Genomic DNA, 18,779 nt, shown 5'->3' with positions numbered 1-18,779 from the left:
TGATACCTCGTATGATGTTACTTTTCCCTTGAGCTTTTCTCTCGGAGTTTCTCTCATACTTAATAGAAGTCTTTTCTTTGGGAGGGGGGGGGGGGGGGAACACACTTTTTTTTTTTTTTTGAAATCTTTGATTGATTATATCATATGAGTAGCAACCTCAAAATAAGGTGCTACAATTACATCAACTGAAAATTTCAGTATATGCCAAAAAGACCTCATGATCTATGCAGCGGGTCTGCAAGCAATCAAAGAAAGATTGCTGCAGAGAACGCCTAAAAAAGCCAAACAGAGAGAATGTAGGATCACCAAAGACTTTACAATTCCTATATGTCCATAAAGTCCATAGTGCCCAATAGCAAACCCAAATGAAGTAAGGATGAAACTCCGGTCTGGATGGATGACACCCAAATAGCCAGAAGAACTTCCCAAACGGAACAAATGGGAATCTCGCTCGCAGGCGCTATCGAAGTAGATCAAAAAACTCTCGAGAGCAGGGACAATGCCAAAACAAGTGAGGCACAATCTCGAAAGAAGCAGAACATCTGTGGCAAAGTGCAGGAGCAATGTGTCAATGAGCTAACAGCTGTCCAGATGGTAACAATCCCAAAAGAACTCGCCAAAAGAAAACCTGTTATCGAAGTGGTACTTTATAGGCCCAAAGTTGCTGTAATCTTTACCTCCACCACTTGGCTGGGCGATGCATTCGCCAAACATAATCACCTCTCTCTGAAACCCAAGGTTGAGGCAAAAGGATTTTATACAATGCAAGTACAGTAATCTGAGATAGCCTCAAAGGACGAGAAGAGGACCTTGGAGAAGTCAAAGTCCAATCTGCCAACCGGTCCTTGAGTTCCAAAGGAGGAATCGGTACAAAAGGCAAAAGCATAGAAGTAATTTGTTGCCACAACGAACGATAATGAGAGCCCAATCCATATGTAGTGGCTGCTAGAGAAAAGGGAAGCACAGTACCAGCATCATCTATAACATCAGCAACTGAGGTGATGCCTTTGAACGAGACAAAGTATGAACGTCGACGTTCCTATAAAGCCAAGGGAGGCTGAAAGACGTTCGACCAGTGAATGCTTTCAGCTCTCAAAGAATTCCCAAACAAAGATTGCCCTCCATTCCATTCCCTATGAGAAAGAACATGCTTCCAGTCAAGAAGCAAGCGGGAGACAAAAGGGCAGCCAAGCAAAGTGCCATTAGTGCAGCCAAAAAAGAAATCCTAGTGATCGAGTTGCCAATGACCAAACGCATAAATACTGATATGAGTGACCAGAGTCCTCATCATAAGAGCCCAAGGCTGATCACCTTGCAGAAATTGCAGCAACATTTTCCCCCTGTGGGCAAGAATATGCACATGAATATCCGTGATGTTCAATCCACCATGCATCTTGGGAGAACAAATGTGATGCATCGAAAGCAACCTGGGCTTTATCTGCCATGTTTGGATCGCCAGAAGATTTCCATAAAGACAGACATGAAAGATGTAAGATCTGCCTTAGTAAACATGATCAATGACAAGTAAAATTGAATATATGCCACAAGGATGGACTGCACTATTCGAAGACGAACATGCAAAGGCCAGCTTGCCAGTTTCCAATACTCAAGCTTTTTCCGAAGCTTAGCCAAAACCAATCAATTTGTTGTCAATGAGTGAGTTCCCACCCCAAAGGGTAACCAAGATTATGAACAAACTGAGTGGGTGGAATGATATCCACGGGCCATAATAGACTATGCCAGTCTTTGGAATGCAAAAGAAGCAGCTGAGACTTCAGAAAATTAACATGAAGACAAGCTACCAAACCATAAACAGAGAGGGCATGCATCAAGGCACCAAGATCATGGGGCATATTCTTCAGGGTAAAGAGAGAATCATCAGCATAAGCTTGAGCAACCATGCTGCGATTAGCATCCAATTCCAAGCCATGAAGTGATCTTGTAGCCACAAGATGATCAATATATTGCAGCATAGGATGAGTAGCAATGGCATACAGTAAAGCACTGAGAGGGCATCCTTGGCGAACCGAACAACGAAGAGTCTACTCATCAGAGATAACCCCAAACAGAATGCAAGCCGCATTGCTATCTCTGTAAAGCCAGTAAATAACCTGCTGCATTTTTTGTCCAAGTCCCAAAGCTCGCATAGTTTGCAAGATGAAATCCCATTGAACTGTGTCAAAGGCTTTTGCAATATCTAACATCCTGCTGTGTGTATTTGGCATATTCAATCCCAATATAAGCATTGGCAATGTTATCTGTAATATGGCGACGTGAAACAAAGCCATATTAGGAGGGATGCAACCCATCATGCAAATAACCTTTAATCCGATCAACCACCATTTTGGCAATGATCTTGTAAATCACTGGCATGAGCATGATTGGCCTCCAATCACCAAGTGAATCACATAGCTGCTTTTTTGCAATCAGCTTGAGAAGACCCTTTTTCCATGACATAGGCATCTGCTGATTTTACCATGCTGTATTTACCATTTGCAGCAAGGTGAATTTAAGAATATCCCAAAATGGAAGAAAAAATTCAATAGTGAGACCATGCCATCCTGGAGATTTCCATCTGCCACAGGATCTCAGTGCATCAGACAATTCCCTTTTAGTGAAGGGATGTTTATTGGATGAATATACTGCAAAAGAAGCTGACATGCAAACACGACCCGAGGAGAAAGAGTATCCACATGCCCAAAATGAGTGGAGAAGTGCTGCACACATAAATCAGCAAGCTCTGAACGAGATGTTGACCAAGATCCATCAGGTATACGAATCCAACAGATATTGGCAGCCTGTCTTTTGTAGTGTAAACTCTTAAAAATTTGCTTGGAAGAGCAGCCTTTATCCAAAAATGCCCGTTGTCTGGATCAAGTTTCCCATTTAGCAAGCTTTCTGCGTCATTGGATTGAAGAGAGAATTGAGCCTGACATAAGAGCATGCTTTCCTTTAAAGACAAAGGGCGAAGATTAGCAAGCTCAGTCAAACTCTAACAAGTAAATTTAGCATGTGCTACAATCTCCCTTGTGGCTTGCATATAGGATTTGCCATAATCTCAAATAACTGCTTGCATCCGAGCAACAAAAGCGTGCCAGGCATAATCCAAACCAATGCGTATCTGACGAGAGAGAGGCTGAATAGCATCAGAGACCAAGGCTTTAAAGTCAGCATGCTCCAGATAACTATTATTAATCAGCAAAAGCCTTCGGCAAGGCAATTTGTCAGCGGGAAATTCATGAAAGGAAAGCCTCAACCAAAGAGGAGCATGATCCGAATGTGTGAAAGCATGATCAACCCAAATGTGACAAGTAAAGGCATCACAATGCTGTGGATCAATTTGATACCATCTGGCCAAGTGTGCCCGATAAGAAGATTGAGCATTATGCTAAAAGGTATAGCTTGGAAGTATGGGCTATAATTCCTTCCAGAGATCAACCAGGTGCAACTGAAGTAAAAAATCAGACCATGCCTGTGTTTTAGAAGCCAACATATGAGTGTGGCTTGAGGTGTTGTCACCCGATTGAGGGGCATTATTAAAGTCATCACAAAAAAAGACATGTTGTCGCCATGGATAAGTATGCATGGCAGCCCAGATCAAAGCTCTATCACGAGAAGATTAGGAGGCATAAACCGATGCAAATTTAAAAATTTTCCCTTGAAGAAGGCATTGAACAATAATCCATCTACCATGGCGATCATTGAGAGCCACAACAGGTTGTCGTGCTTTATCAAAAAAGCCACACCAAAAAAGGACTACTCTCCAGCATAGAAGATATCATAACCAGCAAAATAGCCTATCTGACCAGCATACATATGCTGATTATGCTCTTGCAAAGCAACTATATTAGGCTGCAATTGCCTGATATACATCCAGACCAGTTTCCATTTGTGACCATCACACATTCCTTGTACATTGAGAGTAACACACTTTAGATGATCAAGCATATGTACAGTTATGGGACAGGTATGTACAGCAACTAATGGGCTGTCTACGTCTGCATTTCCACCTCAATGTCCGGGTCTCTAGCCTGGGATGAAGCATCAGCCTGAGGAGAGGATAAAAGTTCAGCAACTTCTTCTTCATGAAACAAGGTCCGATTTGCAGTCACAGCAGTCCAAGTCAAGCCAACACCAGAGTTTTCAGCAGGTGTTTTCCCATGAGAGGATGCACCACTCCAAGTCCGAGAAGGCAAAGGTCGCCTCGGGAGATCACTTTGCGAGGAGTTTCCCATCCATCAGTCAAAATTTTTCCCGCCTTTCCCTGAGGTAGAGAGGACAAAGGCACAGGAAAAGAAGCATTAACATTTGAGACAGCCAGGGCTTTGCCTTTGTCTTGAACAAAGCAAAACTGTTTGACCCCTTTGTTTTTTACCACAGAAGAGGCAATTCCATTCTTATTCAAAGGCTGAACCGTTTCAGCTTGCACTGGCATCCGTGGAGCTTGAGAAGAACATTGTCAAGCCATGTGCCCAAATTGCTTGCATTCAAAGCAAGCACCTACAAACAGCCCCCACTTGAGCTTGTAAAAGGCACTCCCCATGAAAACATTATTCACACTAACTGAATATGAAGCTGGAGTGGGATGATCCGTATCCCACAAAATGCAAAAGCGATTCGAATTTCCATTGGGTCGAGGTGGACATACCACCTTACCAAGGGAAGCTGCAATTTTAGATAGAAGAGAAGACAAGCATTGAGGAAAATCCACAACTTCTACCCAAACAAGGCAACGATGCCGACCTCATAAACAAGCTGAGCCTCAGTAGAGTCATGAAGGGAATCATCTGAATCCACCACCTGTTTTTGTTTCTTGTTGAAAACCAACTTGTCTTTGTGAAAGGTTTTCTCATAGGAATAATCCGCCATTCGAGTTAAGAAAAAGACTTACCTGCTGTGCTTTCCTCCTTGTAAAGCGTTGTTGCTTCCACAAAACTGTTTTTCCTAGCGGTACGAACAAAATCGTATGGATTTTTGACAATACGAAGAAAAAAAATTTGATAGCAAAATTGTACCGATTTTTCCGACTGTATGGACAAAACTGTACGGATTTTCCTGGTTGTACAGACAAAATCGTACGGATTTTTAACAGTATGAAAAAAAATATTCAAATTTTCTGACAGAGCGTACAGACACAAAACGGGCGTCAAACGGAACCTCAAGGAGTTAAACTGAGGGAGAAACAAGCAGTTGCAGCGTGGGAGCACGAGGGCTAGCACGCGATCTCTCTCTCACACCCTGAGACTACACACACACTCTTGGGGGGAACACACACACACACACACATATATATCTAAATGAATCTAGGAACATGCCCAACCTCATCCTCTAAAAACACATAAACCCTAATCCCTAAACCCTTATATATATATTTATTTATTTACATGTGTGTATGTATGTATGTATGTATGTATGTATATATATATGTATGCATGTGTGTGTGTGTGTGTGTGTATAATATGCATATAATCATGGATTTACCCCCAAAAAAAAAAAGTGTATAATATGCATATACATATATAAGCATAAACATACATACATACATGCATGCATATATACGTATGTATGTATGTATGTATGTATATGCATATATATATATGTGTGTGTGTGTGTGTGTGTGTGTGTGTGTGTGTGTAAGTGAAGCTTGCAGGACATTCCCCTTGGGTCTGCATCATAGGCCCATTTGGAGAATACTTACAACTATGTTGCAGCCATTTGTTCATGTTCCTCCACTGTTTGTACAGGACAGATTACTGGACTGGAATCTGACTTCCTTATCTCCTGCTACCTGTTCACTTTCAATGCATAATCTAGCCTCCTCGATGGTCTACAGATTTCTTCTTCCACCGCTATGGATTGATAAGCATGCCAACACTCTTTGGAATTTGGATAGGCCTTTATCTTGATGGCAATCACAACTCCAGAAAATTTGGAAAGCTAAATTGCCATTGAAACAGAGGCTTTTCTTTTGGAGATGTATAGTGGGAGCTTTTTTCCATTGGGGCGAAATTGGCAGCACGTCGTATTGCTTCCTCTTCCTGCCCCCGTTGCTCTCATCACCGTGAGGCAGTTCCCCATTTGTTATGGTCTTGCCCGCACTCTCGGATATTGATCACTCATGTCTCTCATTTGCTGCGGCTTCGGTTTCCCTCTATCAGATTCGGGAAACTCTTCTGGATGTTTGGATGCTTCTCATCTCAGATGTCTCCATTCCTCCTTTTCTTTCACTGGGCTCGTTTTTGGGTACTATGGACTATTTGGACACACAGATTGCATTCTAGGATGGGACAACAGTTTCCTCAGGCATATGCTTTCTTCATAATGTCCCTCAAGCAATCTTTATATGATAGTTATGCTGCGAGGGACTTGGATGCGACTAGCCTTGAAGTGTTTTCTGACTGTTTTTGAGTTCTTCCATTAGGCTCTCTTTTGGAGTCTAATGTCATGTACATTGATTTCATGATAAAAATATAGTTACTAGTTTCACAAAAAAAAAAGTGTGTGTGTGTGTGTAAGTGAAGCTAAAGGAGTAAAGCTTTCAGTTCATACAAGGAGCCAGGCCAATTCAACTCAAAACAAGGATAAAGGAAAAAGCAAGTTAGTGGAAAATAATTCATCTTCTCATGAGGGATGGCAGACTGCAAAGAAGACGGTGCCTCTCAAACAAAGACCTCTCCAATCTCGTAATTGGGATGCTTCTGCTCCTTCTCCGGATCAACCTTCTACCTCTTCGAGCAACCCCATTTCAAAGGCACCGGTTAATGCAATCAAGAAGGGCCTTCCACTTTGTGAAGAAGATGATCTAGTAAGGGAATTGGATTCTGAGGGTCAGCAAGACCCTGTGGCAATGGCAGAGGCTTGATGCCTCCCTTTCTTTTTTAGGATTGTTCATCTCTTGTACATATTTTCATGCGAGCTTCTCTTAAATAATATACAAGGCCTCTGCAACCAGAATAAATGGAGGCTCCTATGGCATTATATAAATAAAACTCATCCAGATGTAGTGTGTCTGCAAGAGCATAATCAGCATTCTTTTGCTGGCCAGCATGGGTTCTTTTCAGGATATGATATATTTTACGCCGGATCTGAACAAATCTCTGGGCTGTGCATTTTAGCCAGACATGATCTGCAGCCCTTGATAGCATATAATGATCTTGGTGGCCGATGGATGATTATCCAATGTATAATCAATGGAGAGATTTTTGAAATAGGCTCCTTGTATGCCTCTCAAAATTCTGCTATCCTTGGTCTTCAAATGCTCTACTTTGTGGTGACTTCAATAATTCTCCTAACTAGAAGGACAATACCACGCATAAATCCCATATGCTGCCCTCTGAAATCCAGCAATGGGAACATATGACTTCATCACTTCAATTTGCAGATTGATGGACAGTAACTCACCCTTCAGTTATGGGATTTACATATCATCATAATGCTTTTACAGAATATTGGGCCAGGCTTGATAGATGTTATCTTATTCATGCTCAGCAATATGATGAATATACATGTCAAATGTGGACTGATTATTCTCAGCAACTATCTGATCACACTCCACTTTGGCTCTCCCTTTCATTTGGAATGCCTCTGGATGACATGCAGCTCTCTTCAGTCAGACATTTACAGGTCAATCAATTATATCTTTCTCATGAAAAATTCCAGCAAATGATCAGACTGGCTTGCAGGCCATTGTTATCCCATGCTCACGAGGATCTGGACTTTGCTTGGAACTCTTTTGTCCATCGTATACAAAATGTCATTAAGGAATATGGAAGATGGTACATGGCAGAAACCAGACAGCATATCCAGTGGGGAAAATCATTCAAGCAGTATTTGGTACAGATTAGCCATCAAAGGTCTCTATATGCTTTTAAGCAGCATTTATTGTCTTGTGCTTCTTCCATAATTGATGCCAATGATAAATGCAAGCTTTCCAAATGGCAGACCAAGGCTAGAGTTAAACCTATGCTGGATAAGGGTTGTTCCTCGAAATCTTTCTTTCGGAATTTACATGCACATCGACAAAGTCAATCTATCATGAGGGTCAGGAAACCTGATGGTCTTTGGACCCTGACTTTATCTCAGCTAGAAAAACAATGTCTGGATCATTTTCAGCTACTTTTTTCTCAGCCATCTTCTTCTACACCTCATGTTGTATTGGCTCGGAACAGATTTATTGAGCTTGTTTCTCCTATTGTTCCTTTGCAACAAGCTTCAATGCTGGAAATATCTTTTTCAGATATTGAATTGGATGAAACCCTCAAGCATTTGGGTAAACATAAATCCCCTAGCTGGGATGGTTTGACGGTTGAATTTTTTGTAGCCTTCTGGGCTGAATTGAAAAGTCCAATTTTGAAGTTCATTAATGTAGCCTGGCAGCACCAACATCTTCCCTCAGCTTGGAAGCATGGTCTGGTTAAGCTTGTGCCCAAAAAACCTTTATGTGAGACAATGGATGACTGGAGGCCCATCACTTTGATGCCGGTTATATACAAACTTATTGCTAAAATGTTAGTATATCGGATAAAGGATATCCTTCATGATGGACTTCATCCCAGGCAATATGGTTTTGTTCCAAGAAGGCAAATCCATGATAATATCTCTAATACTCTCATTGCAATGGAATATGCAAAATATTCAGCTCAAGATGTTTTGGTCATGCAAGTGGATGTGGCAAAGGCATTTGATACGGTATAGTGGGATTATGTCTCTCAAATCATGTTTAAACTTGGTTTTGGGCCAAAGCTAGTTAATGTCATATATTGGCTTTACTCAGATTCCACTGCACAATGCTTTATAGGGAATCATTTGTCTGAGTCTTGGACTCTGGAACGATCAGTTCGACAGGGATGCCCTCTTAGTGCTTTGCTCTATGCAATTGCTTCACATCCTTTGCTTCTTTATATGGATCATCTGGTTGATACTGGACAGTTAGTGGGGCTTCAGATTTCTGGTTCACGACCTTTCATTGCTCAGGCTTATGCAGATGATTCATTCTTCATGCCAAAGAACAGTCCTTCCGAGCTTCGCCTATTGATGGATACCCTTTCAGATTTTGGGTTGGCAGCTGGTCTTAAAATTAATTTTCAGAAATCAAAACTCTTGCCTCTCAAGCATTGTGACTAGCATGCTATCCTGTGGCCCGGCCAGATTATTTATCGGGAAAACATAGTAAGACATTTGGGCTATCCCATTGGCTGGAAAATCAGAAATAAGCAACAAATATCATGGGTGTTAAACAAAATTCAGGACAAATTAGAATATTGGAAAATCTCCACTTGGCCCTTGCATGTACGGCTTCGAATTGTTCAGTCCATTGTTCTAGCTTATGTCCAGTTCTACCTTCCTCTAATAAATTGGTCATCTCAAGATCTCACTTTTTTTATATCTCAAGCCATGGAGATTTTCTGGAAAACTAAGCTTCATAAAAAGGCTTTAAGGTTGCTCAAAATGGACTTGCTTTGTTCACCAAGAATGCATGGTGGTTTGAATATAATAAACATCAAATTTCATGTGTTGGCAAGAAAGATCACTATGCTCAAGACTTTTTTTCAACAAGAGCAGCCTTGGTCTATCACGTTGGCAATTTTGTGTGGTCAGATGCGCACAAATGCTTATGGACATTGGCTAGTTGATCAATCGGAAGTAGTACTTGGCAAATTTCAAGGTAAAATCCCTGGTTGTCCATTTTCTACTTCCTTGATTCAGGATTGGAAGCAAGTTCTCTCTCACATCAAATGGTCTCCCCATCCTGTTGCTATAGCTTCCTCACTCAGAATGGAAAGCATTCATTGGAGTGCTGTGTTTTCCTCTCCCCTTGCTGTACAACAACCAATCAGAGCTTACAATCTTATGAAGTTGGGCATCCGGTTCATTGATGATGTGGTAGATATGCAAGGACATTTTCTCTCTTTTCCGATCGCATGTCGACAATACAATCTTGGGATGCATCACAGAACTATTTGGAAATCCATTGCTGATCTCTTACTCCCTTTGGTTCCGATTCCAACATTGAATGTAAGAGACAAGCTTCAAGATTGGCACCTTCCGTCTTCAAGTCCAAGAATATCCTCTCAGCCTTTGCATTTATTGACTTATATACAGGCTTATCGATTGATATTACCTCCTCCTTGGATTGCTCATCATGCTAACTCTCTATGGCCTCTGAATAAGTCATCAGCCTGATGCAATTGATATGGAAGTTGAAAATGCCATTGAAGCAGAGACTCTTTCTATGGAGATGCATAGTTGGTATTCTTCCAATGGGAGTGAAATTGGCTCAAAGGAGGATTGCCTCACCTCTTTGTCCAAGATGTCATCATACTCCTGAGAGTATTCCGCATTTATTGTGGTTTTGTTCATATTCCAGAGACCTTCTAGACAAGATCTCCTATTTCTTATCTCTCAGATTTCTTGCACACAGGTTCTACAGGTTTTTTTGGATGTATGGCAAACTATCAGTTTCTTTGTCACAGTATTCTCTTTTGTTTCAATGGATCAGATACTGGGCCTTATGGACCCTCTGGCTGCAGCGAAATCACGCATATCTGAATTCTCCCCTTCAACACCCTTATGAGTTCTTCCAAACCTCATTGCGGCAGTCTTTATATGATGCCTTACATGAGGACGATTTGGATGTTTCTTGTATTCAGCTTTTCTTTTACTGCTTCTGATGGATAGGGCATTGGCTCTTTTCTCGAGCACTGCCTTGATGTAAATGAATGTTATATAATGTAATTTTCTTGGTTTCAACCAAAAAAAAAGAGTGTGTGTGTGTGTGTGTGTGTGACAGTTCTGTCCGTACAGTCGAGGAAGTCCGTACAGTTAGCTTATCAGAAAAAAAAAATTTCAAAATTCCGTACGGTCAAAAAATCCATACATTCCTTACAGTCTTGCCCGTACAGTCGGGGGAGTCCGTACAGTTTGTCTGTAAAGGGGGGGGGGGGGGGATTCCGTACTGTCAAAAATCCCTACAATTTCGTCCGTACAACCGGAAAACACCGTACAGTTTTGTACCTGCTGTGCTTTCCTCCTTGTAAAGCGTTGCTGCTTCCAAGTTTTTTCCTTAACTCGAATGGCCTATTATTCCTATAGGAAAACCTTTCACAAAGACAAGTCAGTTTCCAACAAGAAACAAAAACAGGTGATGGATTCAGATGATTCCCTTCATGACTGTGCTGAGGCTCAGCTTGTTTATGAGGTTATGCATAAAGGGTTTGAAGACATCCGTAAAGGTTGGAAAGATCCACTTCCCACCACTGGCATTATGGTGGAAGTGGATGATATATTTGATCCAGTTAAGGAGTATGCAGAGCATGCCATTATAATTTTCTTCCCAGGACAGATGCCTGCTGCTGCAAATGTTGGGAATTGGTTGACTCGAACCCTGGGTGGTTCTTATGTCAAAAAAGTTCATTATGCAACGAGGGGCTTTTTTGAGATCATCATGGCTGATGAGGAGTACCGTCAAGTTTTGCTGGAGCACTCTCCTCTTTTCTATGGCCAGCAGATGGTCCATGTTCTGCCTTGGTCTCCCACCTGGGATTACCAGGCATTGATTCGGCATCATTGCCCTGTTTGGGTAGAAGTTGTGGATTTTCCTCAATGCTTGTCTTCTCTTCTACCTAAAATTGCAGCTTCCCTCGGTAAGGTGGTATGTCCACCACGACCAAATGGCAATTTGAATCGCTTCTGCATTTTGTGGGATACATATCATCCCACCACTCCAGCTTCATATTCGGTCATTGTGAATAATGTTTCCATGGGGAGTGCCTTTTACAAGCTCAAGTGGGGACTGTTTGCACGTGCTTGCTTTGAATGCAAGCAATTTGGGCATATGGCTTCACAATGCCCTTCCCGAGCTCCACGCATGCCAGTGCAAGCTGAAATGGTTCAACCTTTGAATAAGAATGCAAATGCCTCTTCTGTGGTCAAAAACAAAGGGGCCAAACAGTTTTTCTCTGTTCAAGACAAAGGCAAAGCCCCGGCTGTCTCACATGGTAATGCTTCTTTTCATGTGCCTTTGTCCTCTCCACCTCAGGGAAAGGGGGAAATTTTTTTGACTGATGGATGGCAAACTCCTCGCAAAGTGATCTCCCCGAGGCGACCTTTGCCCTCTGGGACTTGGAGTGGTGCATCCTCTCATGGGAAAACACATGCTGAAAACTCTGGTGTTGGCTTGACCTGGGCTGCTGTGACTGCAAATCGGACCTTGTTTCCTAAAGAAGAAGTTGCTGCACTTTTGTCCTCTCCTCACGCTAATGCTTCATCCCAGGGCAGAGGCCCAGACATGGAGGTGGAAATGCAGACGTAGACAGCCCGTTAGTTGCTGTACATACCTGTCTCATAACTGTAAATATGCTTGATCATCTGAAGTGTGTTACTCTCAATGTACAGGGAATGTGTGATGGTCACAAATGGAAACTGGTCTGCATGTATATCGGGCAATTGCAGCCTGATAAAATTGCTTTGCAAGAGCATAATCAGCATATGTATGTTGCTCAAATAGGCCATTTTTCTGGTTATGATATCTTCTATGCTGAAGAGCACTCCTTTTCTGGTGTGGCTTTTTTGGTAAAGCACGACTTTCAACCTGTTGTGGCTCTCAATGATCGCCATGGTAGATGGATTATTGTTCAATGCCTTGCTCAAGGGGAAATTTTTGAATTTGCATCGGTTTATGCCCCCCAATCTTCTCGTGATAGAGCTTTGATCTAGGCTGCCATGCATGCTTATCCATGGCGACAACATGCCTTCATTTGTGGTGACTTTAATAATGCCCCTCAATCGGGTGACAACACCTCAGGCCACACTCATATGTTGGCTTCTGAAACACAGGCATGGTCTGATTTTTTGCTTCAGTTGCGCCTAGTTGATCTCTGGAAGGAATTACAGCCCATGCTTCCGGGTTATACCTTTCAGCACAATGCTCAATCTTCTTATCGGGCATGCTTGGACAGATGGTATCAGATTGATCCACAGCATTGTGATGCCTTTACTTGTCAAATTTGGGTTGATCATGCTTTTACACATTCGGATCATGCTCCTCTTTGGTTGAGGCTTTCCTTACATGAATTTCCCACTGACAAATTGCCTTGCCGAAGGCTTTTGCTGATTAATAATAGTTATCTAGAGCATGCTGACTTTAAAGCCTTGGTCTCTGATGCTATTCAGCCTCTCTCTCGTCAGATACGCATTGGTTTGGATTATGCCTGGCACGCTTTTGTTGCTCGGATGCAAGCAGTTATTCGAGATTATGGCAAATCCTATATGCAAGCCACAAGGGAGACTGTAGCGCATGCCAAATTTACATGTCAGAGTTTGACTGAGCTTGCTCATCTTTGCCCTTTGTCTTCTGAGGAAAGCATGCTCTTATGTCAGGCTCAATTCTCTCTTCAATCTAATGATCGCAGAAAGCTTGCTAAATGGGAAACTCGATCCAGACAACGGGCATTTTTGGATAAAGGCTGCTCTTCCAAGCAATTTTTTAAGAGTTTACACTACAAAAGACAGGCTGCCAATATCTGTCGGATCCGGATGCCTGATGGTTCTTGGTCAACATCTTGTTCAGAGCTTGCTGATTTGTGTGTGCAGCACTTCTCCACTCATTTTGGGCATGTGGATACTCTTTCTCCTCGGGTCGTGTCTACACCTCAACTTCTTTTTGCAGCATGTTCATCCAATTCTGTCTGATGCTCAGGCTTTGGAACTTGAACATCCCTTCACTAAAAGGGAATTGTCTAATGCACTGAGATCCTGTGGCAGATGGAAATCTCCAGGATGGGATGGTCTCACTGTTGAGATTTTTCTTGCATTCTGGGATCTTCTTAAATTGACCTTGCTGCAAATGGTAAATACAGCATGGCAAAATCAGCAGATGCCTTTGTCATGGAAAAAGGGTCTTCTCAAGCTGATTCCAAAAAAGCAACTATGTGATTCACTGGGTGATTGGAGGCCAATCACACTCATGCCAGTCATTTACAAGATCATTACCAAAATGGTGGTTGATCGGATTAAAGGTTATTTGCATGATGGGTTGCATCCCTCCCAATATGGATTTGTTCCACGTCGCCATATCACAGATAACATTGCCAATGCTTATATTGGGATTGAATATGCCAAATACACACGGCAGGATGTTCTACTCTTACAGGTAAATATTGCAAAAGCCTTTGACACAATTCAATGGGATTTCATCTCGCAAACTAGCGAGCTTTGGGGTTTGGACAAAAAATGCAGCAGATTATTTACTGGCTTTACAGAGATAGCAATGCGGCTTGCATTATCTCTTGGGATATCTCTAATGAGTGGACTCTTCGTTGTTCGGTCCGCCAAGGATGCCCTCTCAGTGCTTTACTGTATGCCATTGCTACTCATCCTATGCTGCAATATATTGATCATCTTGTGGCTACAAAATCACTTCATGGCTTGGAATTGGATGCTAATCGCAGCATGGTTGCTCAAGCTTATGCTGATAATTATTTCTTTACCCCAAAGAATACGCCCCATGATCTTGGTGCCTTGATGCAAGCCCTCTCTATTTATGGTTTGGCAGCTGGTCTTCATGTTAATTTTCAGAAGTCTAAGCTGCTCCCTTTGCATTCCAAAGACTGGCATAGTCTATTATGGCCCGGGGATATCATTCCACCCACTCAGTTTGTTTGTCATCTTGGTTACCCTTTGGGATGGGAACTCACTCGCCAACAACAAACTGATTGGGTTTTGGCTAAGCTTCGGAAAAAGCGTGAGTATTGGAAACTGGCAACCTGGCCTTTGCACGTTCATCTTCGAATAGTGCAGTCCATCCTTGTGGCATATATTCAATTTTACTTGCCATTGATCATGTTCACTAAGGCAGATCTTACATCTTTCATGTCTGTCTTTATGAAACTCTTCTGGCGATCCAAACATGGCAGAAAAAGTCTCAGGCTGCTTTGGATGCATCACATTTGTTCTCCCAAGATGCATGGTGGATTGAACATCACGGATATTCATGTGCACATTCTTGCCCACAGGGGGAAAATGTTGTTGCAATTTCTACAAGGTGATCAGCCTTGGGCTCTTATGATTAGGACTCTGGTCACTCATATCAGTATTTCTGTGTTTGGTCATTGGCAACTCGATCACTGGGATTTCTTTTTTGGCTGCACTGATGGCACTTTGCCTGGATGCCCTTTGTCTCCCGCTTGCTTCTTGACTGGAAGCATGTTCTTTCTCATCTGGAATGGAATGGACGGCAATCTTTGTTTGGGAATTCTTTGAGTGAAAGCATTCACTAGTTAAAAGTCTTTCAACCTCCCTTGGATTTACAAGAACCTCGACGTTCCTACTTTGTCTCGTTTAAAGGCATCACCTCGATTGCTGATGTTATAGATGATGCTGGTGCTATGCTCCCCTTTTCTCTAGCAGCCACTACATATGGATTGGGCTCTCATTATCATCCTTTGTGGCGATAAATTACTTCTATGCTTTCGCCCTTTGTTCCAATTCCTCCTTTGGAACTCCAGGACCGATTGAAAGATTGGGCTTTGACTTCTCCAAGGTCCTCTTCTCGTCCTTTGAGGCTATCTCAGATTACTGTACCTGCATTGTATAAAATCCTTTTGGCTCAACCTTGGGTTTCAGAGAGAGGTGATTCTGTTTGGCGAATGCATCGCCCAGCCAAGTGGTGGAGGAAAAGATAACAGCAACTTTGGGCCTATAAAGTACCGCTTTGGCAACAGGTTTTCTTTTGGCGAGTTCTTTTGGGAGTGTTTCCATCTGGACAGCTATTAGCTCATCGACACATTGCTCCTGCACTTTGCAATAGATGTTCTGCTTCTTCGGAGACTGTGCCTCACTTGTTTTGGCATTGTCCATGCTCTCGTGAGTTTTTTGATCTGCTTCGACAGCACCTGCAAGCGAGATTCCCATCTATTCCGCTCGGGAAGTTCTTCTGGCTATTTGGGTTTCATCCATCCAGACCGGAGTTTCATCTTTTCTTCGTTTGGGTTCGCTACTGGGTACTATGGACTTTATGGACATATAGGAATTGTAAAGTCTTTGGTGATCCTACTTTCTCTCTGTTTGGCTTTTTTAGGCGTTCACTGCAGCAATCTTTCTTTGATTGCTTGCAAACCCGCTGCATAGATCATGAGGTCTTTTTGGCATATACTGAAATTTTCAGTTGATGTAATTGTAGCACCTTTCTCTGAGGTTGCTACTCATATAATAAAATCAATCAATGATTCACCCCAAAAAAAAAAATGTGTGTGTGTGTGCGCGTGCATAAATACATACATATATACATATATATGTAGGTATGTATGTATGTATGTATGTGCGCATATACATATATATATATATATATAAGCATAAACATACATACATACATGTAATAAATATGTATGTATGTATGTATGTATGTATATATTTATTTATTTATTTATCTATTTATTTATTTATTTGTGTGTGTGTGTGTGAGAGAAAATTCCCGTGTGTGAGAGAGATCCCGTGCTAGCCCTCGTGCTCCCAGGTTGCAACTGCTTGTTTCTCCCTCAATTTGATGCTCTCGAGGTTTCGTTTGATGCCCGTTTTGTGTCCATACGCTCTATCAAAAAATTCGGGGGGGGAGGGAGGGGGGGGGATCGTACTATCAAAAATCCGTACGATTTTGCCCGTAAAACCAGAAAAAATCTGTACAGTTTTCTCTATACAATCCGTATACTTTTTTTCATACAGTCGAGAAAATCCGTACGGTTTTGTTGTCAGAAAAAAAATCGGACTGTCAAAAATCCGTACAATTTTGTTCGTACAGCCAGGAAAAGTCCATACAATTTTATACCTGCTGTGCTTTCCTCCTTGTAAAGCCATTGCTGCTTCCAAGCACAGCATGTACAAAACTATACGGACTTTTCCTGACTATACGGACAAAATCGTACGAATTTTTGACAGTATGAAATTTTTTTTTCCCCTTGACAACAAAACTGTACAGATTTTCCCGACTGTACGGACAAAATTGTACGGAATTTTCCTGGCTGTACGGACAAAATCATATGGATTTTTGATCACTTCATATGGCTACTGGATCACTTCATGGCTTGGAATTGGATGCTAATCGCAGCATGGTTGCTCAAGCTTATGCTAATGATTCTTTCTTTACCGCGAAGAATACGCCCCATGATCTTGGTGCCTTAATGCAGGCCCTCTCTGTTTATGGTTTGGCAATTGGTCTTCATCAAGATTTTTTTGATATGCTTCGACAGCGCCTGCAAGCGAGATTCCCATCTATTCCGTTTGGGAAGTTCTTTTGGCTATTTGGGTTTCATCCATCCATACCAAAGTTTCATCTTTTCTTCGTTTGGGTTCGCTCCTGGGCACTATGGACTTTATGGACATATAGGAAATGTAAAGTCTTTGGTGATCCTACTTTCTCTCTGTTTTGCTTTTTTAGGCGTTCTCTGCAGCAATCTTTCTTTGATTGCGTGCAGACCCGCTACATAGATCATGAGGTCTTTTTGGCATATACTGAAATTTTCAGTTGATGTAATTGTAGCACCTTATTTTGAGGTTGCTACTCATATAATATAATCAATCAAAGAATTCACCCAAAAAAAAAAGTGTGTGTGTGTGTGTACCTAGATGAATCCAGGAACATTCCCAAACTCATCCTCTAAAAACACAACATAGTGCACTTTCAATCTCATGATAGTCACTCACAAGGTTGAAAACCATAAACTCCATCATGCATTGCAGGGACTAGATACTATGACATCCCCACTGACATCATCAGTGCCCTGTAATGACATGAGTACCTAGTAGTACCCAAATTAGTATGCTAATTAATGGGATTAGTTAAGAGAAGGACATTCGTTCAGACGGCTCTGTAATCAGAGACATATCGAGTGAGATAGGAAGGAAAAAGGGTTATGTTAAGTTATAGGTCAATGCCTAGGGACGAAAGGAGCTTAGAATAATTAAAGTGTAGGAAAAGGGGTCAAGGAACCTTAGAAACCCTAGTACCTAAGGTGTAAAGATTATATTCTTTTCTTTTCTTTGATTATTATGAACACATAAGATAAAATGAACCTAAGGGATTAGGGTTGCATTAGAAGCGTTAGGGCGAGTGGTAAGATATCAAACAAAAGAGATAAGGGTAATCCTAGAACCCTAGAAAATTTCTAGTGATTAATTATGCATGTAGTTCACAAACACTATTCATGATAGGAACTAAACCTTGTTTAGTTATTAGCTGAGGACAGCTAAAAATTAAGCAAGAGGGAATGTAATGACATGAGTACCTAGTAGTACCCAAATTAGTATGCTAATTAATGGGATTAGTCAAGAGAAGGACATTCGTTCAGACGGCTCTGTAATCAGAGACATATCGAGTGAGATAGGAAGGAAAAAGGGTTATGTTAAGTTATAGGTCAATGCCTAGGGGGCAAAAGGGGATTAGAACAATTAAAGTGTGGGAAGAGGGGTCAAGGAACCTTAGAAACCCTAGTACCTAAGGTCTAAAGGTTAACCTAGGTCTTAGGGAGAATCTAAGGGGCACATTTAATGAGATGTGACCACTCGTATGCCTGTAAATCAGCCATAGAATCGTAGGATGGAGGAAAATTAGACATTTAGAGATGAACCCCGAAAATCGGTTCATTACACGCCCAACAGTGGGTGTAGACCATAGTATAAAAATATGCTCTCACACATACAAATCCACACACCCACACATACTTGAGCATCCATTTATACAAAGTCTTCGTGCTGAGTTTCTGTCGGCACTCCGGAGGTGAAGGGCAGAC

The 18,779-nt window shown here is 41.8% G+C and overlaps 1 protein-coding gene across 3 annotated transcripts in view; it reads right to left on the bottom strand.

Annotated features, from left to right (window-relative positions):
* The window catches only part of CLC-F (chloride channel F), an 83,052-nt gene that overhangs the window by 41,245 nt on the left and 23,028 nt on the right, over positions 1–18,779 (bottom strand). The window lies entirely within an intron of this gene.

The sequence above is a fragment of the Dipteris shenzhenensis genome, chromosome 21, assembly GCF_047967505.1.
Source record: "Dipteris shenzhenensis isolate YYH24624 ecotype China chromosome 21, Dip_SZ_1.0, whole genome shotgun sequence".
NCBI lineage: Eukaryota > Viridiplantae > Streptophyta > Polypodiopsida > Gleicheniales > Dipteridaceae > Dipteris > Dipteris shenzhenensis.
Note: the sequence above shows the minus strand (reverse complement) of the source record. Positions and strands in the feature narration are given on the sequence as shown.